This window comes from Cyanistes caeruleus, chromosome 2 (assembly GCF_971803275.1).
Source record: "Cyanistes caeruleus chromosome 2, bCyaCae1.hap1.1, whole genome shotgun sequence".
Lineage (NCBI taxonomy): Eukaryota > Metazoa > Chordata > Aves > Passeriformes > Paridae > Cyanistes > Cyanistes caeruleus.
In genome coordinates, this window is record NC_141702.1 from 106,443,223 (window position 1) to 106,467,659 (window position 24,437).

The window sequence follows — 24,437 nt, forward strand, 5'->3', positions numbered from 1 at the left end:
TAACTAACCAAGCCACCATGACTAAAGCAACCTCCTAAAGAGACACAATGGACCATTTCATTCCTCATACAAAGCAAAATTCTGGGGATTGTTAGGTCCTGTCTAAGGGAACATTTGGTACAGTGCATGATTTGTATTAACTTGTTTCCATAGTCTTTGTGAGTCATGCTAGTCATCCCCCATGACTAAGCAGCATATTTCTGAGATTTTTCTTCTTTAATTTATAAATGTGGCATATAAATATTTATATGCTGAAGAGAAAGTTAAAAAGTAGCTACTGATGCCTAAAATCTCCATTGTGAGGAACGATACCTGAATTTGAAAATTCCTTTATGAAACAAGATAAAAGTATCAGCTAGGTAAGAGAAACAAAAAGCAAAAAATTTATTGCTCCCTAGGTAAAATCTTTAAATGGAACTGGAAAGTTTTTGACAGACATATGTGCTGACACATCTGTGAATTGTTTTGACTCAACATGGGAACTACTGGATGACTTTCTGTGGCTGTTGGAACTCAGCAGCTCAGCCAGACCATTTTAATTGGGCCCTCCTATGTTGGTGGTGGCTCCTCACATGGGACAGCATTTGACAGAGGACACACAGCTGACACTGAGAATGGTTTCAGGCATCAGCAGTTTATTATTCCCCAGTGCAACCTTCCATACCCTGTTTCTCACATGCATAACACCTGTTCCCTTTTACTGTTTTGTGGTTGGCCAATACACCTCAGCATTCCGTTCTCCTTCACTGCTGTTAGTTTGTCTTACACAGCTGCACCCCATTCCCTGTGTCCCATAATGTCTTCTCCTACACTCCTACCTCTAAAATTTAGAGGGAAAACCTTGTTCTCGTTAAGCCATGAAAGTTCCTGCCAGTCTCAGTGTAACTGGCACTGTGCCCTATGAATTGGTCATAATATGCATGTAAATACTATATAAATTTGCTGTTTTGGTGGGAAATGTTTTTTATGGCATGCTAGAGATTTACAATTTTTAAACTTCACAGGTGATTTCTTGGGAAGCTTTGTAAATTTTTCTGGTATATTTACTTCCTAAGAATGTTGAAGAGGCTTGTTTTTTCCCTTCAAAAGACAGAAATGAAGCATTAACTGTCTGCAGTTTTTGGAGAATATTCTCCATATTGAAGTTTCCTCTGTAAGGCTGAGCTGTGGAGGCAAAGCAAGAAACTGCATTAGAGGAAAACTTAGAGGAAGTAAAATACAACACAAAGAAGGAAATATAAGCCATACTACAAATATGACACTCATTAAAATGTTTTTCTTACAGTTCATGCTGGAAATAAAGGCTGTTGGTGTAAAGAATTTTAGTGGCAGAAGCAGAATGCTTTAAAGAACATCTTTTGCGAGTGTTGACATTGTCATCTTTGATCATTGTGAAGCTTTAAATGTGTTTGGAATGTAGTATGTTAGCAGGACCATGATCTGGAGATCCTATTTGAATCAGAGACCACTTCAGGAGACAGAGTTGATATGCCTGAGGGGAAAAAAAATGGAAGGATGTTGATGGTAATATTTATTGTTGAGCTTAGCTTGATTTTATAAACTGCTTTATACATAGTTGAAATTGGACATCTTCTGGAATAGCATTGCTGGAGTGTATTTAGTTCCTTCAGCAGGATTCAACAATATCTATATATAGTAGGAAGATATAAATCTGTGGAAAAAAAAAATGTACAGTCTACAGAGAATGAGTGCCTTCTGAGAGGAAGGGAAGAGAAATAACTAAGCAGAGGGAGGCTTCAGAACAGCTCCCTGCGTGATTCAGAGATGCCTTCTGTTGTTACAGGTTCTTTCTGTGTCATAATTTACAAGCTGAACTTAACACTCTGAGTATGTGGCAGCAGTTGTCTGTGCCTCCACCACTTCCATCCCACCAGGGCCCTTCAAACACATGCTAAATAGAATGAGAATTTGCTGGCTGAAGGGTGATGGAATTGCAAGCGATTTGAGGATTATTGTTTCTTCATAAATCTACCTCAAACCTGCCTCCCTACTCCCCTGGCAGAGATGGAAGAACAGCCTGTTACCCTGTAAAATACAGATTAAAATCAGCAGTGTTCAGGCAAGAACTGAGATGATGAAATATCCAGCTTCAGGAGCAGGATTGCCTGCCACTCTGCTCACCATGATTTGTTGATTCCTCTGCACTTTGCCAAAGTAATTAATGGAGAGAGCAATTTATAAACGAAAGAAGGAATAAGAGTATCAGTGTGACACAAAGTGACCAACTAGACCTTGAGTTGTTGGGGGTAGTTACTTCCTGGCATTTAATCTCATGTGCCTGTTCTACTGCTAATTAAACAGCTGATGGGCTGGTTCCTATTTAGGCATGGTCACATTAAACAGTAAGGCTTAGCCCTACAAAACAATAACATTCCCAGGTTGTGGTTTAGCACAAAAAAGAGGTCTTCATAGATAATGCTGGGTCTGATTTGGTTTACATTTTTGCAGGTCAGGTGTCTTTGGCAATAGATTATCATCACCTGCTTTTACACCTTTGTCATTCACCGGTTTTTGCAGCAGAACAACTTTACCTAAGTTTTTGTAGGGGCTGTTTAATTATTTTTATTGAAAATTTAATTTTTTTTGTAATTAAGTTTTGAAAGCAGCACTGTTACATCTAAGATATCCCGAGAGATGCTCATTATTCTCTTATTTGGGTGTTTGAAGGTAGAGGGATAGATCAGACATTACACCAGTAGTAAAAGCAGAAGGCATTTGTTGGTGTCACTACCCTGCCTTGACTTTCTGGCAGCAAACCATAATCATATATTCATGTGATAAAAGTGTGAAATTTTGTGAGACCATGAATATTTATCAGAGCACAGAGGGGTCCATGGCCAGGCTCCACTTTTCTGTGTGCTGACTGAGTAAAATCATAAAATATCCTGAGTTGAGAGGGACCCACAAGGATCATCAAAGTCCAGCTCCTGGCCCTGCAGAGGACAACCCCAAGGATAACTCCATGTACCTGAGAGAGTGTTTCCCACTGCTCCACGTGCTCTGACCAGGAAAACCTGTTCGCAGGTGGGCATGAGCAGAGAAGAAAGATAATTACTGTCCAGTCAGCACTGAATCTCCAGAGTTTGATGGCATACACTGGTTTGGAAGAAGGTACTTTTTTTTTTTCATGGCATCAGGAAAGGAATCACAACCAGTCTGACATCAAATTAATTGCTGCTGGGTGTTGAGGCACTGATGCTATAGAGGGGTCTGATTACCAGAGATTCAAAATTAGAGTGGGTATTGGAGCCTGTGAATGTACTAGGCAGTGAGGAGATACCTCTTTGTGTTACTTGTGCTGTTTCTCACAAGAGGACAGGACCAGGGGGTTCCTAGGAGAGTGCTTGACCTGGTCTGAAGCATGAAGGAATGACAACAGCACTCAAACAGCTGGAGATTATTAAAAAGAGGAATAATTACCTTCTTCTGTGTGATTTTCTGCCAAGTGGTTTCCAGTTGAGTTAATAATGTTGCAGTCCAGCTAGAGAATGTCCTTTATATCTTGTCTGCCTTATTGGGTAGACAATAGGATGAGTTTATGCTGTAGGAATTATGAAAAGGGTGAAAAAGAATTCAATCATTTCACAAATTCTTGAAGCTAAGGCCAGTGATCAAAAGTTGCAGTGTTAGCATAATAGGAGGCATAGAATGACTTCTTAAAGGCCCATTTGATGTATTTTTGGCACAACTACATTTCTGGTTGAGAAATCTTTGACACTCTTGAAGCATTAGTGCTGTCAGCTGGACTAAATGACTGGTTAATACTTTTACAGAGTAGTGCTTTATCACAGAGATGGCTTTCCTCCCTCTTCTTAATGACAAGCAATTTGAGTTTCTGTAATAGCTTGCTCATATTCTGTGCTATTTCAGGGGGCTGTTTTTTTTCCTCCTTTGGTTGTGGTGTTTTTTGTTTTTTTTTTTTTTTGTTGTTTTGTTTTCTTTTCTTTGGTTTTGTTTTGGGGATAACCTCTGAGTTAAATATTGAGGATTTGCCATTTAAAAATGATCCTTAGAGTATTAGTAGAAGTTGTCAGTGAGATCACTGCATTGTTTTATATAAGCATTTGTATCCTGGTTGTCCTGTCTTGAAAACAAAAGCCCTCACATTTCAACCATTGTTTATGGTTTTTGAGATTAATTTTGGCTATACAGAGAATTCAAAAATGTTATTGAAAGTCTTTTCAATATGTTGAAAATGTTGACCAAATAATGACTCAAAAAGGGCTCCAGTTTTCAGAAATTAGAAGACAGTAAGTCACACCTCATTTTCTAGTGAACAATATTAATTTCTATCCTCGTGGAATCTTTTTTAAAATAATTCAAGGGGATGTTCACAATCAGATCATGTATGTTCTGGAAAATAATCTCAATACCTATAACTTTAAAAAAAAAAATTATCAGAAGATTTAGGAAACGGGACACATTCTGACTTTCAGAGTAATTATTAGAAATTTTAAACTTTGAACTAAGGATTCAAGGTTTGAACCAAGGATCCAAGATCTGAACAAAATGAGAATGGTCTTCAGTAGCATCTACATAAACATCAACTTACACAGAAATAAAATTAATAGAAATATTATCCAGTCTTTAAAATGTTTTTATCTGGTAGGAGTGCCAGCAGCTGAGGTGCATTATAATGGTGAAACCCATATAAATATGGTGATGATGGTTGGTCAGAGTTGGTTGGGAAATTTCCTGTGTAACCAAATTTTCAACAAATAACAGTGATTAATTTATTTTCATAATTTTAGGGTTTATTTTTCTTAATTTTGGGAAAAAACCCCAAACCAAACTCAAACAAAAGAACCCACAAATGTCTGCAATGATGAACAGCAAACCAAATATTTAACTTTGTGTTAGATCACCTGAATAGAAATAGCTCAGTTTGCTTCATTAATTCAGAAGGGTTTTCTGGATCACTCCAACATTAAACTAAATCTTCCTGTGTAGTGGCAGTATATATACTATGGCAGATATATTTCAGATTCCTTTTTTCCCCCCAGATATGCAAATCTTCTCCCCAGATCTATAGTAAACATAAAAACATCCATTCTGACCAATTCTGCCAAACAGAAATCCCATGGTTTTTATCTATATTACTATGGATCGGATAGTAAGCACAGTAAAAAAAAAAGCCCAGACCGGTTTGTGGGTTCTAACTAAATTTAATGTTTCTTGAGAAACACAGGGAAATACCTTCCAAAAGCCAAATATTAAAATTTCTTAGAGAAAAGTGAAAACTGTTCTTATTGCTTGTTTCCTATTCCAGTAATACTATGGAATAAAGGATTTGCAGTTAGGCCTCCAGCCAAAAAAGACCATAAACACATGTTCAGACACATGAATAGTCTCATCAAAGTCAAAACATTTAATTTTTATCCTCAAAACATGTAGGGTTTTATAATTGGCACTTGCAGACTAGACTGATGAATTAGCAGCAGATTTACAACTTAATAAAACCCTCTTACTTTCCATATTCACATGAATAGGAGTTTGTTAGTATTTCACAGAGTCTGAAAACTTTGGCCAGATCTTCCATGAGTGAGACATTGCTTTGTTGAAATGAAAGCAGAAAACCTGGTCTGTTTATGTAAATATCTAGACAGCTGCCCTGTCTGGGTTTGGTTTGCTTTGTTTTCTTCCCTGCTTATCTTTTAACTTAATAGCTGTGCCACATGTCTGTTCTGTTTTGAGGCTACAGTATTCAAGAATGTGCTAACCAAGATGTTGCATTTTCAAGCCTTATTTGAATCTACAATTTAAACCATTTAACTCACTTTTTAGCTTTTTTGGGGGGCAAAAAATCTGAGGTCACCTTTGGTAACTCCCATTCTGAATCATACCCACTGCCCACATAAAATATTCTACACACTGGTGACAACTTCCTCCAGAGAGGCTTTTTCTGGTTAGGTCGTGATTTGTTTGAAATCTCCAGGCTTTCAAAATAGGATGAAGCAATTTATAAATATGATTGTGGCAATAGAAGGGTCAAGACTTCGCAACTGGGTAGCTAAAATTTAAAAATTAAGTAACTTGGATTTCAATAATTCATGAGTCAGCTCCTTCTGACTTTCCTATTTCCCCATTCAATTTTAAGGGAGGGAAGTTGTAGTTCTGCAAGTTTTGGATACAGAAAGGTATGTAACGCCTGTTACTGCTTTTCTTACAAAGAATTGTGAAAAAACTTCCATTTCCAGTTTCTGTGATGCCTGTTTCTCCTGCAGCTTCTTTCCTTCTCTCTGTCCTGCTGCCACTCCTGGAAGCTTTAGGAAGTCCATACACTGAGTTCTACAAAATGGCCTGTGGACTTCTCTGCTCTCCACCTGAATTTTGTTGTTTGCTGCCAGTTTCTCTTTCCTTCTATATGCTGCCATTAAATAAAAATCCTGGCTTAGCAGTCCTCCTTTTAGAATCTCCACACTGGGGCAGAACACTCACATGTATCCTAAAATGAACTGTGTGCCCTCATCCTCAGGACAATTGGTGCATCTCCCTTGTGTGTGCTCTTACCCTTAGCATATGGAAAGGTCACTTGGAAAGGCTTGACCCACAATGCCAAGGTAGTTGCTTGTCAATCCTGTGATGAACTTCAGCTTTACAGGAAGATATTTTAGTTAACAGTAACAGCAGCAGGAAAAAAAAGAAAAAAAAAAAGGCCATGGAGGTAGAACTGCTAAGTGGAATTAGTATTATTAAAATCTTGTAAATGAAAAGCAGTTCCAAATTGTCAAATGTGTTTAATATTCTTTAGGACCATGCTCAAGTTGGTCAATTAAGATTTGGAGGATTTTTACGCTCTGCTTGGAGGAAGGAGGGGAAAAAATTCTATGGTTGGGAAAACTTGAAAGGATTTAACGCTCTGTTAGAAACCTGGCGGGCCTCCCGCTCTGATCAGGAGCTGTGCTCTCAATGAAATGATCAAAAGAAGATGCCAGCTTGTGTACACATTTTCTCTGACTGCACTGCAAGAGTGGGCTCTGTTTTCAGGCCTCAGTGTGAAGAAAACAATTGGGTAAGAGAAGGGAATGCCAGAGGGTTTGGGATTCCTCCTGCGGCGTGAGCTGCGCTCTGCAGCCCGCCTCCCACTCAGGCGCTCCGCTTTCAAGATTATCGATGATTACAAGTTATCAATTTCCTTGTCTTTGAAACAGAGCTTGTGTGGGCTTGAGCGATGCCTCGCGATCTGCTGGGCCTTGCGAGGGAGCGGTGCCAGCAGATGTCACTGTGAGCCCTCGAGTGGCACGGGCCTGGCGGGGCCGCGGCTGCCCGCGGTGTCCCGGGGCTCCGGGAGCCTCCGCAGGGACCGTGCCCATCGCGGCGGGCCCCGAGCTGCTGCTGTCCGCTCCGAGCTGAGGGAACACACACAGCCCTGGGCACCGCCGGGACACGGCCCTGAGCACCGCCGGGACACAGGCCCTGAGCACCACAAGGGCACGGCCCTGGGCACCGCCGGGACACAGGCCCTGAGCACCGCCGGGACACAGGCCCTGAGCACCACAAGGGCACGGCCCTGGGCACGGCCGGGACACAGGCCCTGAGCACCACAAGGGCACAGGCCCCGACCACCACAAGGGCACAGGCCTGCCCGCTCAGCCTCCATCCCTGCCCAGCCCACGGATGCAGGAGGATGATCTGTGTGATGTGAGAGAGATCCACGGCTGTAATGAGCAGGGTTATGAGCTGTCCCTGGGTGACAGGGATGCTACAGCCGAGAAACAGAAGCTTTATGTAGTATCAAAGCCTGGGCTCCACAGTTAGAGAACTTAAAAACCACAAGCAAGCAAACAAAAAAAAATAAACAAAACAAAAACCCCACCACAATCCTGAAGAGTTTTCTAAATATTGTGTTTGGGCAGTCCTGAAATGAATATTTTATTTGATTGGCTTATGTTGAGGATTTTCCTGGCACATTGCATACAAATGCTGGAAGCAGAATAAACCTGGTGGTGTTTTGTAGGCTTTGAGTTTCCCTAAGTAAGATAAGAATTCATAACATGTGAGGCAAAACAAAAGAGCAGACAAGGATAGAGCTGGAAGCAACAGAGGAGTTACAGGCTGTAACAGAGGTAACAGGCTGTGGAGATGGAGAAGGAAGAAGGAGAAGCAGGAAGTAAAGAAGCTTCTGATGAAGTAAGAGGACAAGGGATGCCAAAATATCCTGACACTGGAAATGCTAAATGTGGCTTTTGCCACAATTTTAAAAATTCAGGTCTAGACAGCAAGGCTTTTTAAATTCAGACCTTTCTAAACCTTCCAGCTGATTTCTTTACAGTGCTATTCTTCGTGGCCTTTGCTCTTTTGCAAAGACACCAGGGAGAGGTTTCTGTGGGCTGGCAGCTCTCATCCCATCTTGCCCCAAACTCCACCCATCAAGAACACATCAGAACTGTATTCAGATCAGATCTGCTGTCAAGGAAGGGTTTCCTTTTGGTGTATGAGGAAAGTTGGCATGGTCCATGCAGGACATTTCTGTTTGTGGTGAAAACAGATCAGGAGAAAAACTGGAAAGTTCTCACTTTGATGGCTTAGTTCTGGTGATTTATCATATTTATAGATGTACAGCTGATATGGCCATGAGTATGCTACTCCTCAACAGCATTGCTTTTTTTTAATTGTATTGATTTCAGATTGCAAAATCAGGTAACAAGCATAGGTAGAAAGGGGAATCCTCTTTTTGGACTTAATAGATAAGAAAAAGCAGAAGAATTATTGAAGTATCTGTTCCTGTGCTTCTAAATGTACAAATAACTCCTCAGGAGTCTCAGAATGTGATTATTACAAGGCTTGAGTCAATATTCAGTCAGAGTCCTCCAATTTTCCTTTAGAAATGTCTATAATAGACTGATTTTTACCCACTCTATCCTGGTGTTAATACAGAAGTGAGAGAGCTCTGGTCTGAGGAAAAGCAGTGGCCTTTAATGGAGTTTTCAGCTAAGAATTTTTTCATTTGTTGGACCTCGAAGTGGTGCTTTTGAAGGAGGCTTTATTACTCATATGAACTCCAAGGAGAAGGCACTTGTTTGAAGGGATGACTTTGAAGGTTTAAGGTGAAGAACTTTGGTGCAAACGTGATAACTTTACAATAAATAAGTTGGCCCAGACAAGCTTGTTTCAACTCAAAAAATGAGACCCAGGGTGAAGTAAAGTTGTGTTACTTTAATACATCCTTTGTTGCAGATGTGTCCCTGGAGTGTAAGGTAGAAACATCTGGGTGGCTAAAGAGAATATTTTCAGTTTCTTGGGCTAGCATGTTACCTTCTGGAGGTTTAGATCACTGAAAGGACAAGCAATAGCTAAATAAACACTCTTATAAGTCAGTGTCAGAGGAAATCACATATTGTAGGTTTGTATGTTACTCCCAACTGGTTATGCACTGCTTGCATCTAATTGTTAACATATCACAAAAAATATCATTGGGATTTATAATAGTTCAGCTGCACATAGAATGTGTGCTTACACATTCTCCACAGATGGTTTCAGCATTACCTCAGTTTCTGCATACAGAGCTTTTTTTGTAGCTTTTGCTAGGTGTGTATTGAGAAAGAAATCTGTATAATGCATAGCTGAAGACAAGGAGTTTATTTTGCAGCTCCATTCTGGATTTCCACAGCACGTGCCCCAAGGAGGATCATCTCTGCTGGGAAAATTTCTTTCTTTGGCAGAGCCTTCCTGGTAGAAAGATGTGCAGAGACAGGTGAGGGTTGTGTTTGCATGTATGGCTGTCCTCAGGGTGTGAAAATCCTTCATGACCTCCAGGGAATGGCTGGAGTTAAAGCTCTCTGACAGCAAAATTTATGTGCGCACAGACTGCAGGTGGAATTGAGTCAGGAAGGTGAAATGATTCCCTGATTTGCTTTCCTCTGTTTCTCTGCCATGCAGCCCCATCAAACTGTGATCTCTCAAGGGATGTAGCTGAGTCTGAAGAAATCCATGAAAGCACAGCATGAGTTGTGAGTTCCTTGTGCATAGAGGTCTATAAACATTTAACTTCACTTTAAGGGTGCCAAGTGACCAATTTGTGTCAGCTTTGCCTTGAAAATCATAGCCTTTTATGACTTTTTGGTGATTATCAGTAAAAGCACAAGAACAGAAAGCTTGTTGTTTCATCCTTAGCAGTATTAGGCACTGGATGATCTTAAAGTTTTCTTTTACCTTTTGAAACATTCACAAATTTGATTTTCCCCTGCAACTGCCTCTAAGATGAGTGAAAGACAGAATTGGGCTTTTGAAACTTATCTCCTTCCACCTCAGCCCCTTAATGGTTACAGTGACATTGACAATTACCCTAGATCCTCAGCTGGCTTGAATCAGCAAAGCTACCGTGGCTCTAATGGAGAAAGGGTGTTTGGCAGCAGCTAGAAATGGGACTCAGGGTATTTACTTAGGCCAGACCTTTGTTTTAATTGTCTAATTTATTTGGAAGTAGGCTATGTGTAAGGTGTTTGAGCTAATGGTGAAGAAGTAACCATAACACTTGAATTTCCTGAGATTCAAGTGCTTGATTTCTCAGCTGATGTTGCTTTGATGTTTTTTCAGTGCTACCAGTCTCATCCAGCTGTTTTATGGCTCCTACTCCCAGTAGGAGCCTTTTGCCATTGCTGGACTTGGCTTGCTCTAGAAGAGATCAGGGTTTCTGTAGGGTGCCAGATTTTCTTTTTTAAAAACACTGGCTTATACTGATTTAGACAGGGCAATTCTAAGCACTTTGTCATAGAAAGCTTATGCCAGAGCTTCTGAAACAGAAAGCCCTTGAGTAAAACTGTAATCCTAGCTTGGAGCAAGAGGCAATAGACCTGTCAGTAACACAGTGGCATGGGAAATGCTGCTGTAATTAAAGTTCGCTCAGCTTTTCCTTTATAAATCTCTATAATAGAGGCCTTGTGTGTTAGTGCAGCCATTTCAATTTATGTTGTTTTGAAACTAGGTAATCAGATTTCCAACTTCAGTGGCATCATTTCTCCATGAATGTATTTAGCAAAAGTTTGTCTATTCTTCTGTGTGGTGCTGTAAAAATAAAAAGAATGGTTTTTAAACCTTCCAGCCCAGGTTGTTTGGGAAGCCTGGTAAACTCAGTTGCAGGACTAGGGAGTTTTACAAAATGATAAAAAAATCTTGTAATACTAATTTCTTTTAGTTGAGCAAGATTTTGCCCAAAGTTTTGCAAAACTTTTTTTTTTGATAGCTCATAAGCTTTTCAAAAAGTACATCTACTGGTTACTATGTTGCAAAATGCATATCTTTATTTAGGAGGTTTAAACAACACTGTTTTTTTTTTTCCTATGAAAAATATTTTATAAATACCTTTTAAGTTTTAAGTACCTCTTGGTACATGGAGTGGCCTAAGATCCTATTGAAGTCAGATAATGGGTGCAATTAAATGTAAAGCTTTTTAACTTTTTAATTCCAGCATTATTATTAATTTCTTCAAAGGTTAGAGAGAAAAAAAACCAAAGTAAATATACTGTGCCTTCATGTCAATATTTGCTTAAATTGTTTGTAGAATAAAAGCCCACAGAGAAATGGAAATCTGTTCATGTTGCAGTAGCAGAAGTGGCAAAAATTGCCACACAAGTCATTAAAAATTAGTAACTCTTCTGTCTGGATGGTTAACCCATTGAATTAGATTATAAAGACTTCACAGTGTCTCAGAATTTTGCCTCTGGTAAGAAGTAGAGGAATATTACTACTTTTTTTAAAATTTATCTTTTTCCTCTTTTTTTTTTTTTTTTTTTTTTTTTCATCTGCTTAATACAGTCTGAGATTGTCCTATGTACTTTTAGGTGACATTGGTTAATTCATTCTGAATCAGCTGTAAACCCCTTCCAGATGTAACTCACAAATACAGAGCTCTGCAGTTGTGTCCAACTTCAGACAAAGAAATTTGGATTCTCTTGCTTGGCTATCAGCACAGCAAATACCAGATTCTTGACTTATTTTATCAATATCTATATCTCTATCTTTATCCATATCTGTATCTATATATCTCTATATATCTATATCTATCTATCTATATATATATAATATTATTTCATTTCTGTGAAAAAGCATTGTTTGGATGTAAAGGATTTTCAGCAAGGCTTGCAACTCAGACATTGCAGCCCAGTGCCCATATAGAACAAGGAGGTAACCAGCAATTCTCACTTAGACTCTGAAACACAGAGTTTGGGAAATATTATTAGTTATTATTATTATATAATATATATTATTAATGTTATTATATTAATTTTATTACGATCTTGTGTTTGTAAACTCATAGTAAGCCACTGGTCCTTATTCATCTCCTCAGAAAGTGGGAAGAAGTGCAATCCCTGTTAAACCCTAACCAAATTTCTATTCTGGAGATAACGACAGGAGGAGCAGATTCTTTTCATTATGCCTTCTGCTGGAACCAAGGGACAGGAATGGATGGAAGGGAAAAGAAAGTTACTGATGAAACTGGTGGAAGAAAGGGAAACTATGGACTTAAATCTTCTTTCAGTTCTTCTCTCATAAGTATAACTATTACTCTTCTGAGGGTCACTATCATTACCAACCCGTGGGCAGCACTGCTGGCAAAATTAGGAAATAAGAAAATTTTTACTTTACCAACAAAGTTAACTTTGATGTAAATGGATAAGCAAGAGCTCATTGTGGCACTTTCTCTGTTGGATCTGAGCATGGGGTAACCTTGCAGGTTAACAGGGTGGGTGGAACATTGGAAAAATAATTTTTATTTCTCAGCCATCTGCAGTTTTTTACATTCTGCATTATTCATGTGCCAGCATGTAGAGACCTCAAGGAAGGACCTGCTCTCCATGTCACTTTTTCTGATTCTCTCCTCCTTCAGGGTGGCCTTGGCCTTCCCCAGAGAGACCTGGTGGTTTCAAATTTGGTACGTTGACCTCAGTAATCTGACCTTGGACTAGCCTGGATGATATTTTAGCATGAAGTAGAACTCTGGTGCAGAAGGGATGCATTGAAGATTTCACATGGCACAATGACAGGCTGGAATCCAGTACCCTGTCGTGCTTGTTAAATAGCACCACATTTTCAGCACTTCAGTCACACATGAGGCCAGACCATTCATTATTGCCTCAGCAGTTAAGACTTTTTATTATACTAGTGACCCAAACAGGCAGAATTTGTTGTTTTTTTGACACAGCCTAGAAGTGCCTTCAACTTCTTGTGTGTTCTCTCAAGACACATCTTATTGCTGAAACCACATTAAATGTTCTGAAAAAAGTTCAAGTAGTAATGACTTAAATTTTCATTTTTCAAGTTTGTTGATTAGGTTTTCACCAGATTTCCTGTAGTAGTAGCTATAATAGCCTTGTAGTTGAACAGTGCTACTACTATTTTCTGCTACTGCTTTTTTTCTTTGATAATTTATCTAAATAAATCAATTTACTTTAACAGATTAGGTAAATAAAAGTTCTTTTTATTACCGTCAAATCAATAAATGTTCTCACTGAATTTTGTGATTACCTCGGTACTTGATAAGTCTTGTTTTTTAAACATAGATATGAAAATGAAGTCCTTAGTAATGGTAGATTTTAATCACACAAAGACTCCACATAGAGAGATTTGCTTTTAATTTAAAAGAAGTTGAAGCATCAGCTCTTTAAGGTTCTGCATTGTACTCCTTTTCCATCACCCAAGAATCAACCTGTAATAGTAGGTAGGTATGTTTAAAAGCTACTGACTGCTTCTTTTGAATATCTGAAAGGTTTTTAATTAGTAGTTCCACTGGAGAAACAGGCTGTATTTTAGATCTGAACTCTCTCACTTTTTACAGCTAGAAGGATGAACCTTAGGTTTTAGAAAATATATTAAAAAATAACTTGCATCTATTTTATGTATTGGTAGTGTCTGTAGTTCTATGGAATTACTGTACATGGATTTTTTTACTTGCTATGGACTAAAGATGCTAAAAATGAACTCTTGGGAATACCTATGAAAGAAGGAATTGCACTTGTTTATGACTGAGGGTGAAGCTATGTGCAAATCTGATCCAACAGAGATTTTTAGTTGCAATTTGTTCCAAGATTCAAAGCATGTCTCTGATATTTACTGGGTAAATAATTTATTTTACTATGGAAAGTGTACTATTCTCCATCATTCCTCTTCCTTTTGTCATAAAGATCAATATTTTCCCCACTGGAAATCCCATATCACCTCAGTGATTTCTGTAGCTTTTATGAAATTGCAATGTTAAAGTAATATTTGCGTTTAGCAGCTGTAAGTTCAGGACAATCTGTAAGGAAAATAAAATTTCCATTGTCTCCATGAGGCTGTTAGTGTTTGGTTCAAGATCAGTGGGAATCTGCCATGTTGGTGTCCCAGAGAGAAAATCAGCTGCTACTGGAAGTTCAATAACAGGTAAAACTGCTAATTTTGAAAGCTTGCAACTCTCTTATTAAAAAGGTGCAATTTTAAGGGTAGTGAAAACAGTAATTACTTTGTTTGAATGGTTTTACAGTTCTTAGTCTGAACATTTTCTTCAAAGATTCTTTGAAATTTTAGTCAGAAAAGAGCTGGTGAAATTAGTGGGAATATTGTTTGAAAACACATTTATGTGTCATATGAGCAGAATTCGAATGAAATGAGTTCAAGTGGGATGGTGTATCCTGTGGTGTTCTTCAAAAAATATTAACCACCTTTACCCTGTACAAGTGCAAATTATTATTCCCGAGTATATTATTACACTGCATTGCTCCTGTAGCTATAGCAGTACTCAGTGTACTGAAAATGACTGGGAAAATACTCTTCTACACAGTAAGAATCGCACTGTGGTCTTAATTAAGTGATTCATTTCAGTAGAATATGGATTTCAACTCGATAATGGTCCCTATCAGCAAGATAAATGCTAATTTATAGGTAGGAAATGATAGAAAATAAGCAACCAGGCAAAGGGGGAAACCATTAGCCAGTCCCAGTGTTCAGTGCCACTGACATTACTGATATTGTATCTAACAATTCACGTGGAAATAAGAATGTAGAAAGTAGGAGGTGGCAGATGGACCCCATCTGGAGTAAAGGACTTAGAGCAGCTCTGAGAGTGTAAAAATACTTTTTTTTTGGTTTGCTCTCGAATTAAACAGTGTTTAGTCCAGGGGCAGCCTGAAACTACTTCCTCATAAAATCCTACCAACTCCTGGTGGTCCCAATGTTGACCACACACCTGAAGTCAGCACAAATGTCCAAACCAGGTCACTCCTCACCTTTCTGTAGTGGTAAAGAGGCAACAAACCAAGGCTCCATCTTGTTTGGTTGAGGGATAGAAAGAAACCAAGAAGCATTACAGGAGCAGGAAGGAAAAACTGAGTTAATATCACACACACATCATGGAGAGGTGCAAAGTTGCACAAGGAGCACAAGGAGCTGAAACTCTTCCATTTCTGAACTTCTCTGGCTGACTTTGAGAGCACAGAACATGTTTTGAATCTGGTGTTTGTCAAGTAAGCAAACTCCCAAGTTGGCTTTGGGGCAAAAGGGTGCCAGGGTGGCTGAGTTGTTGGAAAGTTGGGTCTGGAGCCAGCCCAGCAGCTCTCCTCAGGAAATCTGCAGGGAAGGAATAGCTGCACAGGGACTGGAACCAATGACTGCTGTTGTGGAGAGCTTTTTAATTCCGGGCGTATTTTCTGCTGCTTGTCAGAAAATGACTGGATTATCTTTACTTCCTTAGAATTTGGATAGTACCTGATTGCAGTGCTTGTACAGCATATTTAGTAATGCATTCTGGAGAGTGCTGATGAAATTGTTTATTATGCAGTAATCAGTTAAACACTTCCCTTGTTACCAAAATTCTGTGAAGCTGTTGGGATAAATAAGACCCCCTAACACTGTGTTTTAATGTTGGTGAGGAAGGCATTGTTTTATTCTTGTCCAGGGGGTGTGTGTGGCCCACAAAATTATGGCCTCCACACAGATGCTAATGTAAAATTTTTTTACTTATTTATACATTTTTAGCAATCAAAGAAATTAATGCTCATTGGTTCTAAGTTATGTAATTCACTTAATTTATCAGTATTCTATCCTCTATTGGTTATTGATTTCTCACTTTTCATACTAATTATTTAGGAAAGTTATATAATTTCCAACACCCTGGCTAAACTCCACAATGGATCTTCAGGTGTTACAAATGTGCAATATTTTCTGCAGATATGAAAATTAGAAAAGCAAATTAAACAAATAATCTTTAGTTAATAACTATGTAAAATGATCTAATTTCCACTTAGGTACTAAATCATCAGCACTGTTAAGCTTGGCATGCCACTGTAACTATTTATATATATTTTATATATGTCAATATACCTTGTTCTTTGGAGTTAGACCTCCATGGAAGTATATGAACATCATGTTAAACTTGGAAAGGAAATGTGATACTAGGAGCAGTAATCACATTTTGTTTCATGATTCAGGCAAAAAAGAATTCTGCTCTGTATAGTAGTGAGATCTTTGATTCTTACTGAATCTACTATGGTCCAGTAAATGCTTAAAAGAAATTATGTGTTATTAGGTTTGCATCCTTACTTTAGGAAACAGCAGGTCTATTGACCTTAGATTTTTCTATCTGTCAGCATCTGGTTATGAGATTTGCTTGGTTTTTCCTTAGTAACTGAAGCCACAGTTTGTAACACAGTATGAAATAACTTTTTTAAGCCACTAATTAAAGTGTATTATATTCGTTCAAATGTAAGAAATAATGTCAGAGTCTAAAACACTCACCTCCTGAGAAAGGGCCTAATGCCTAAGATAAGATCTTTTGCTGGTGCAAGTTGATTTGACAAGAATAAATTCCATGAATATTGGACAAACCAGGACAAAGTCTAAAGTTATCAGGAATGCAATAAACAGCTTCAAGGCCTGCATATCAGGTGTGTAATTGGGATACAAATTGTCATTAAGAAATTGGCTTGTAGGGGTCTCATTTTAGTAAAGGGTGACACAGGGTAACAGTGACTCCTTAACAGTCTCCTGTTCTCCACCTACACAGGAGTGTTCATTTTCACCCTCTGAATTTTGTGAGATGAGAGAAGAGTAAATTTGTCTGAAAAATATCTGAGAATATTTTAGGATAATGGGCATCTGAGACCTCAGGGAATACAAAGTTGCAAGCCAGAAACACACTGCTGACTTTGAAACTCCTGTGGCCATGTGCTGCCCAAGACTCTGGAGGACCAAATCTCCATGAATTTGGCTAAGATTTTACCAGGCCTGTCAGAGCGCCAGTGATGCTCATATCTAGAAATGTTCCCTTATTAAGGAGTCTCATTCTGCCTTGTATATTTTGACTGCCTCTAAGCTCTATTTATGGTGTACTATAAATGTTTTCACATCAATTTGTCAGCCAGAAACAGTAAAATCAACGAACTCTGATTGCTATCAGCTCCCCATAAAAGCTGGTGGGATTTTTTTCACTTTTGCTCTTAATTGCAATGATGTGAGGATTGAATCTTCTTTAAAACCCTGTAGCAACAGATTATTTATGTCATCTTTCACATTATTGAGATGAATGAAGGCTTCTTTAATAAGAACTTCTATGAAAAGCTCTAAGTCAAACCCCAAAGCCCAGAAATTACTTTTAAATACTTTTGCATTTCAGATAACTTCCTACTTGTCAGTAAATATAACCAAGCTATATTTCAAACATTACCAAGCAACTTTAAAATTTTATCTTGCTTTCTTACCCAATTGAAGCTATGCTTGTTTTAAATGTATCTATGATAAGTTTCATGGTCTTGTTATAGAAAGGTTTAATTTTCTTTTGAATATTTTTCAGGCACTTAATTTAAAAATGGAAACAGCATTTTAGCTATTTCATGTGGAGTTGTGGCCCTGATCAGTGCTTTTTTTTTGGCTGTGGTAATTAAACTGGGGACTTAATTAAACTGTGAATGGAGTTGAAGGAGTATTTATTACAGAAATTTGTACCACATTTGTACTGACAGCTTCTTGGTGCAAGCAGTGGTCCTTTGCTCACTTCCTGTTGAAGCTGAGCTTTTGCCAGGCCTGTTTCCAGGGATGGGTTGGACATCCACTTCCTCAAGAGCATTTTCCTCCACCAAAATGTGAGTAGCTTTGAACAATGAGCCCACAATAAACCATGAGTGGATGTGGAGCTGGTGCAGATAAATTGTTTTTGTTGCAGATTTTCCTGATTTGTTCAGAATACGTTGGAAGTTCCTAAATAGCAAATTCAAGTTTTGAGGATTTATGAAAGCAATTTGTAGGGAGGTGACAGATCTTGATTACTTTTCTATCTTGTAATTGTGGAAGTCCTGCTTTTTTTTTTAATGTTCGCTCAGGTTGCCCAGAATCACATTAGAATAAATGCAGTTTGTGACAAGAATGTGAGCATTGGATGAACATATTCTAATATCTGGAATGATATTGCTGTTCTGAAAGCAGTAGTATTTCATGTAAGGTCCATAATCAGCAGCCAGTGCAGTTCTCAAAGGTTTATGTGTGGGTAGTCCAATATTTTTATTTATAGTGTATGCAGTTTTTTGAGCTGAGGTGGACAGCTTTTTGTTTGGATTTTTTGGATGACAGTGAACAGATCCATGCAAGAGGCTCCAGCTTCTCTCATGTATTGAGGCTGCAAAAGGAGAGGTTTGACTTGTAATAGAGAGTCCCACTCACTTATTCAAGTAAATTAATTCATCAAGGGCATGAGAGAAAAATAGGATTAAACTACTGCAGGTCCTGTACTTGCTTGACCGCAGGTATGAGATGACTTAAGGTGATTTTTAAAGAAGTTAGAAGCACATCAGAGGGTACAGGGTCTGGAGGATTAAAGACTGCTATAAATTCTCATTTACCTGCATTTCACTAAGCCTGACAAATAGCAGGGAAGTTTATTCACTTCTGGGGGAACTTCTTGGGTGGTTTCCCACCAGATTGCCAAGACCTAGACTCGTGACCTATCAGCCAATTGGTCCAACAGTTTAGGAGGAGACCTAGAGCAAATCCCATTGAACAATTCTGACAGAAAACAGCCATTTTACAACTTGTAGATTGCAGGGCAGGCTTTTGGAGAGTGATGTTTCTCTATGCCCTGTCTACCCTTGTTTCATAACAAGTCGTTGCTGCCTTGTGTACACTTGTTCTACTCTGTCCAACTCTTTGATGACTGAAACCAGGGATAAAGCACTGACACGTGGCTGAGCTAGCTGAGATTGAACTGAAGAACTTTTAGGAACATGGTGTGCCTCAGCTTGCAGCTGAGAATTGAGCCAACAGTAATGAGGCAGTTAAGTGACTAATTATGACTAATAAGGACCTGCTGGGATTTTCAAAATGATTATGATTTCTATTCCTAGCTTTAAGGACCTTTATAAATCAGGCCCTTGTCCTGAAATTTGCACCTAGATGCCTAAATGCCATGGGAATCAATGGAGTCTGCATGGATAACAATGCAGGCCCACTCTTGGATTCTGATGATTTTTTTTATTTCTATTTTTTTTTTCTTCTTTTTTTTTTTATTTGTTATTTTCTTCCACAGTTATTGCTATTAAAATTATGCATCTTAAAAATACAAATGAATGCTTGCAAAGTGCTGATATGAGCTGTTTTATGTGACATGAAACATCCAACTCGTGTGCTTTGAGTAGCTCATAAATGCATTAAAGAAAATTTAATTGCTTGACTTTGGTCTGTTGATTCACAGCAGTTGGTTACAAATGAAATGGGCTGGTGGACACAGTCTTTCTACCCCATTCCCCTGGGTGTTGACTCTTTCCATGGAAGACAGCAGGTATTTACCTGGAAAGGTGGATTTTTGAATTGTCTGGGTGTTCTTCCATAATAAACAATTCTTTTTGGGGGGCCCTCAGCTGGTGTGCTAAAATACTGAAGCATTTTCCTTTGTGCATCATAATGAGAGGAGAAAGCAGTTTTGGGCTTTTTCTACTTTGTGAAAATAACCTTTGTGTGTCAGGCAGGCTTTATTCAAAGAAGTGAGACAATCTCTAGTTCAAAAGAAACCAGAAAATTGCTTTGCAATGTTCTTACTGCATTGAGTGAAACATTTTACTTACCATGATGAGTGAAGGAAATTTATATCACAGTCATGTTATAATGGGAGCCTGGAGAGAGGTATAAGTGCAGTGTTGAAATCCACGGCATAGGAAGCACCAGGAGGGAAACCAGACAAACTGTTGCTTTGTGTCATGCATAAGCCAGTAAGTAAATGATCTTGAAAATCATTGAATCCCAAAAGGTGGAACTGAATCCCAACAAGAGGAATGCAGTGTAATAATATATAGTGCTGGCAGCAAATCACCAGGCATTTGTTAAGGAAAGCATCGATCTTCAATGTGTCCCTGATACACGGGAAACTGTCCTCTTCTGGCACTGTAGGTGTCTTGTGGAACACATTTTACCAGCACAAATGTCTCTGTGGATTAAGGAAATTATGTGGATTAAGGAAATGATTCATTAAAGTTGCTTAACTCTAAAAAAGAGTCAGTTCAACTTTGGAAAATTTTATATTAAACTGTCTCTCTGACATTCCTACCTTTTTAGAAAATAACCTTATAACATTTTGAGAATTCCAGAGAGGATGGTAATGTTAAAGTTTTGTTATGGGACAATGGACTTCAGGTCAGTATATCTGTAATCCAAGGGAATGGTTATGGTGAGACTTAAATGATACAGAGTTTAATGAATGGGATATAATGAATGCTAATGCACATGGATTTGTGGGAAATAGACTTTAAAAATTTAGACATCCCTGTTTTGAGACTCTATATTTCATTGATAAAGGCATTGATTTGAAGTTTGTCATAAGTATTGTCAGAGTCCAATATCCTCAAACAAGATTATTTTAAATATTCCATGCCTGAAGAGTGTAATGTTTAATGTCAAACTTACTTATCTAAAAGATATTTAATGTTCCATGCAATTTTTGGTTTAGCGGAGTGGTACAAAATATATAAAAAACACAATGCAGATATAAATTACACTTAGAAAAATTTAACAACTGCAATCAATCTGCCCATTTAAATAAAATAAATGAATAAATCACAATACCAATGTGATTTGCTTTACCTGCCTTTACATTCTTACCCTTAGGATGCTTGGCATCCTCTGTTGCCAGGAAGGAATATTTGGGTTGAAGCCAGCCACCTGTTCCTCTATTTGAAAACATTTTGTTAGTTTTAGGTGAACCACATCATTGCTTTTGCCATTCTGTTCTGATCACTGCTGTGGTTCCACAAAGTCAGCTGCTTTGTGTTGTGCTCTGAGCTTCCTGGGCTCACCCTTGCCCATCCTTGAGTGTTCATTTTGAGGGATTCATTCAGAGACTCCTGTTCCACCCTTAGGGATATCAGTCACAGATATCTCAAGAGGATTGAATTCAATAGATTGTGGCATTTTTGTTAAAAAAATAGTATTTCTGTGGGCCCTGCTAAATGGAATGAAACAGGTAAATGTGTCTCAGAATATATTTGTAAGCAGACATTAATTTTTACACATCTGTGTTTCTCATGCAGTGCCTAAAGGGACTGCTTTTTAACCCTAATGTATTTTACATTTCTCTTTTACTCTGCAAGTGAAAATGCAAAATCATCCCAAATTTAGTTGTGCAGGCAACTCCAGTTTGGGTGAAGTGTGTCACTTGCAGAAAGAGCAAACTGAAAGCTCTGAATAATGCTCAACTCCTCGGTGAGGCAGGCACAAGGAGACAATATTCAGTATGGCCACATGTAAAACCTGGCTTGTGGCAAGGAACACTGAACACACTTAAAGCATGGGAACCTCTGACTTGTGGAAAAATGTAATGAAAGCTGAAAAGAACTTTGAAGGCTGATATAATGGTTGGATTTAAGGCAGATGAATGCAAGACTGAAGTGGAGAAAGTCATGGTGCTTGTCATGCTGTAGGAAAAGACATGAGCAACTCATCCCTGCTGTGTTCTCCAGAGCCAGAAATTGTCATCATCAGTTTCTCTGTTTCTCTTAAAATACCTAATTCAGATTAATTAGAACAAAGGTGTTTTTGCACACCAGCTGAGGCCACACATCTCTCATCAATCAGACCTGCTGTGTGAAGGCAAATGTTTATCTCTCCCTTGGTTTATGAAAGCAGTGGAGAAGGTAACCCTTGCAGTGTGGCTGCAGAGTTGTTTTTGCATACCAGGGCACAACAAAGCAATCAGAGTGTCCCACTCTGTCTCCTTAGGGTGTGACTGTACTATCAAAATTTCCATGATATGTCAACTTAACTCTGTGTCTACAACATGGAGATTTAATTAGGTTTTGTACATTATTGTAGGGAAATCCTGGTTGTGTTGTTTCTCAGGTGGATCATGTTTCCAGCTTCAAACTTATTTCTGCTCTTTCACCCCACCAGGCTACTTTGTAAGCTGTTTGATGCCATGTAGGTGTAAATTTTTTATCTGGTTGAGGAGCTGTGTCATGCCTTGTACAGAAAGCTGATGCTCTGCTTTCCCTCCTTCTCTTTCTGATCTTCAAACTTCTCCCATGTAGTTGTCTACACTAAATTATGTTCAACCAAAATATGGCTTATATTTGCTGCAAGTTCAGTTTGTTTTCAGTTTATTGGTTGCCAGTTTATTTGACCAAGTGTTTTGTGTAAACCAAAGCCTCCTATTGATAATATTTGTAACTTTAACATGAAATGCCGCAAACAGTTTAGCAATTTAGGATTATTACCTTTGACCCCTCTTTTCTGGTCAGATAATGTGTGAACATTTGAGTACATTTTAGAGGGCTTTAAAATCTGCTTTTTCTTGTATGAAATTGATGAGAATCTCTTTGTGGCACTGTCACAATTATGTTCAGAATGGCTGTGTGTGCATATATATGAATGAAGGTTGATAACTCCTAAGTGGGGATTTATATTCATGGGAGGATATAATCACAGGAGTATCTGCACATAAATATGCACCTGTGAGAATGGAATTTGTTAAATAAAGCAGGCAGCAATCTGTAGCTGCAGGGAGATAGCACTGCTATCTGATGAGGCTAATGGCTTCAGCACTGTGTTTTCTTAACACCTTTGTTCTTTTCTGAGCTTCTTAAGAAAGGAAAAATGAGCATCTGATCTCACATCTTTCATGAGAGGAGTGTATTGATTTCATTTTATTTAGATTCTTTTCACAGGTTTTGGACAGTGAATAAAATACTGGTGAAAGCAGAATCTTTCAACCTTCCTCCATATCTCTCTGCACCTTATGCTAACCAAACCATCTCATCATGATTGTATATTATTGTGCATTATATATATATATATATATATATATATATATAATATGTAAATACACATTGTACTTATATAAAATGTAACTGCTGGTGACTGGTATAAGTCACCAGGAAAAGTGAAGGTAAAGAGTTTTTTTATTAGTTTAGGTCATGTGGAAAGCTTATCTGCTTGCCTTCAGTGAGTGTGTAAGAATTACTGAACAGGCATCTTTCAAATCTCAGTCAAGATATGTAATAAAATCCAGGTTCTTAATGTGGAAAAGGCAATAATTGGAAAAGTATAATTGAGAAAAGGCTGCATGAAGTACTCATTTAGAAATATATTGCTGTTTTCTGAACAGTGATAATGAGAAAGTTAAGGTGGGAATTGTCTGCATGGAAATTCAAACTTGTTCACTACACTGCTTAAAGGAAAAAAAATTAAACTGCTGTGGACAGACTTAGTTAAGAAAGGCTGTTCCTAATTGAATTGAGCTGTACTGAAAATCAGACTTTAATGGAAATAAGAGGTTCCACATACTTATTTGCAGCAATTTAGCTTACGGAGTTTAAAATTTAACAAAGGCAAATTACAGTGTAGATGGCCTTTAATAGATTTGAACTACAAACATGGGAGCAGGCTCTCAGCTGGTGGATATGTGCATGCTGAAGTTCCCTTCACATTCACAACAGGATCTGCAGGCTCTGCCTCCTTGCCCAGGTACATTGTGCTGCTTTTTCTGAGAGCAAATACAGAATTTCCCATGAAGTTGAGGTTTAACTTTGTCCCTAGGGAGATTTAAATGCCGTTCCAGAGCTGTGTTTCAAAGGCCTCAGTATTGTGCCTTGTCCTGATGAGAACAGATGGGCAGCAGGGTACTGCCCAGTGGGTTGGGAACCCTTATGTAATAACACTTTTTTGCATCTGCTCATACGAATAAGTAACCATGAAATTGGTTTGTTTAATTAAAAGCAATTCCCAGTCTTCCAAAACAGCCACCCTTTCAGAATTCTTTAACAGAAAGGCAGATGCATGAATTTATCAAATTTCCTGAATCCTGCAAGCCTTGAAGACTTATGAAAAAGAGTTTGTCTCTATATATTTACAGAGGAGCTATGAAATGCAGCTGCATAACTGCTGCTACTTTCCACAACTGCTATGAGAGCAATAGAAATTCAGGTATTTCCACTAAAATACTGCTGCTGCTAACTTCATGCATGTAGGAG

General features: G+C 38.4%; 3 long non-coding RNA genes across 8 annotated transcripts in view; 2 read left to right on the forward strand and 1 right to left on the reverse strand.

Annotated features, from left to right (window-relative positions):
* LOC111926326 (uncharacterized) overlaps positions 1-24,437 on the forward strand; it is a 148,144-nt gene that overhangs the window by 7,044 nt on the left and 116,663 nt on the right. The window lies entirely within an intron of this gene.
* Positions 615-7,539, reverse strand: LOC111926327 (uncharacterized). 3 transcript variants are annotated; one of them, XR_015283793.1, is made up of 4 exons: positions 6,189-7,539; positions 3,442-3,562; positions 1,284-1,492; positions 615-1,164 (listed from the first exon to the last, which is right to left on the reverse strand). It is a non-coding gene; the product is annotated as an uncharacterized LOC111926327 (long non-coding RNA). The 3 variants fall into 3 exon arrangements; XR_015283794.1 differs by having other exon boundaries at positions 6,532-7,063; XR_002862854.2 differs by lacking the exon at positions 1,284-1,492 and having other exon boundaries at positions 6,532-7,063.
* LOC147655097 (uncharacterized) lies at positions 7,052-14,286 on the forward strand. Of its 4 annotated transcripts, none has more exons than XR_015283786.1 (4): positions 7,052-9,068; positions 9,611-9,715; positions 9,901-9,971; positions 12,848-14,286. It is a non-coding gene; the product is annotated as an uncharacterized LOC147655097 (long non-coding RNA). The 4 variants fall into 4 exon arrangements; XR_015283787.1 differs by having other exon boundaries at positions 7,265-9,364; positions 9,632-9,715; positions 12,308-14,286; XR_015283788.1 differs by having other exon boundaries at positions 7,265-9,364; positions 9,632-9,715.